Here is a 1,238-nt window from a genome sequence, read left to right on the forward strand (position 1 = left end):
CATTCCTTTTATAATTATTTTTTGCGCCTTGTGACAAACATGTCGCACGTGCGCGATATATATTAATCCCGTTATATTATGTTTGACGTTTGCGATATGTTTAAGCTCGATGCTCATTGCTCGCGCGTCTTGGGGCGGCTTTGTGGCGCGAAGAGCGCGTTCTGAAAGGGGTGGAAAAAACTCGTGTTGCTGCGGTATGGAGGGAGGGGTGGAAACCGTGGAAAACTCGTCTCCGTGATTGAGCGGGAGAGTAAGTAGTATAGGACATTATCCATTGTTAGGGAACGGTTGTAATGGTAGTGAGAATGTAGAATCGTCTTTGGAGCGGACCTGGGAGTGGCAAGCATAAGGGACGAAGACGGGGAAACATGTCGGATGCGATCATACCAGCACTAAAGCACCGGATCCCATCAGAACTCCGAAGTTAAGCGTGCTTGGGCGAGAGTAGTACTAGGATGGGTGACCTCCTCGGAAGTCCTCGTGTTGCATTCCTTTTGTAATTATTTTTTGCGCCTTGTGACAAACATGTCGCACGTGCGCGATATATATTAATCCCGTTATATTATGTTTGACGTTTGCGATATGTTTAAGCTCGATGCTCATTGCTCGCGCGTCTTGGGGCGGCTTTGTGGCGCGAAGAGCGCGTTCTGAAAGGGGTGGAAAAAACTCGTGTTGCTGCGGTATGGAGGGAGGGGTGGAAACCGTGGAAAACTCGTCTCCGTGATTGAGCGGGAGAGTAATTGTATAGGACATTATCCATTGTTAGGGAACGGTTGTAATGGTAGTGAGAATGTAGAATCGTCTTTGGAGCGGACCTGGGAGTGGCAAGCATAAGGGACGAAGACGGGGAAACATGTCGGATGCGATCATACCAGCACTAAAGCACCGGATCCCATCAGAACTCCGAAGTTAAGCGTGCTTGGGCGAGAGTAGTACTAGGATGGGTGACCTCCTGGGAAGTCCTTGTGTTGCATTCCTTTTATAATTATTTTTTGCGCCTTGTGACAAACATGTCGCACGTGCGCGATATATATTAATCCCGTTATATTATGTTTGACGTTTGCGATATGTTTAAGCTCGATGCTCATTGCTCGCGCGTCTTGGGGCGGCTTTGTGGCGCGAAGAGCGCGTTCTGAAAGGGGTGGAAAAAACTCGTGTTGCTGCGGTATGGAGGGAGGGGTGGAAACCGTGGAAAACTCGTCTCCGTGATTGAGCGGGAGAGTAAGTAGTATAGGACA

General features: G+C 48.8%; 2 non-coding genes across 2 annotated transcripts; both read left to right on the top strand.

Annotated features, from left to right (window-relative positions):
* The first annotated feature begins 373 nt into the window (after positions 1 to 373).
* On the top strand, positions 374 to 492 carry LOC123178449 (5S ribosomal RNA). Its single transcript, XR_006489586.1, has one exon. It is a non-coding gene; the product is annotated as a 5S ribosomal RNA (ribosomal RNA).
* A 366-nt stretch (positions 493 to 858) lies between these two features.
* Positions 859 to 977, top strand: LOC123178448 (5S ribosomal RNA). The gene has a single exon (XR_006489585.1). It is a non-coding gene; the product is annotated as a 5S ribosomal RNA (ribosomal RNA).
* Positions 978 to 1,238: the final 261 nt, after the last annotated feature.

This window comes from Triticum aestivum, unplaced genomic scaffold, assembly GCF_018294505.1.
Source record: "Triticum aestivum cultivar Chinese Spring unplaced genomic scaffold, IWGSC CS RefSeq v2.1 scaffold41515, whole genome shotgun sequence".
Taxonomy (NCBI): domain Eukaryota; kingdom Viridiplantae; phylum Streptophyta; class Magnoliopsida; order Poales; family Poaceae; genus Triticum; species Triticum aestivum.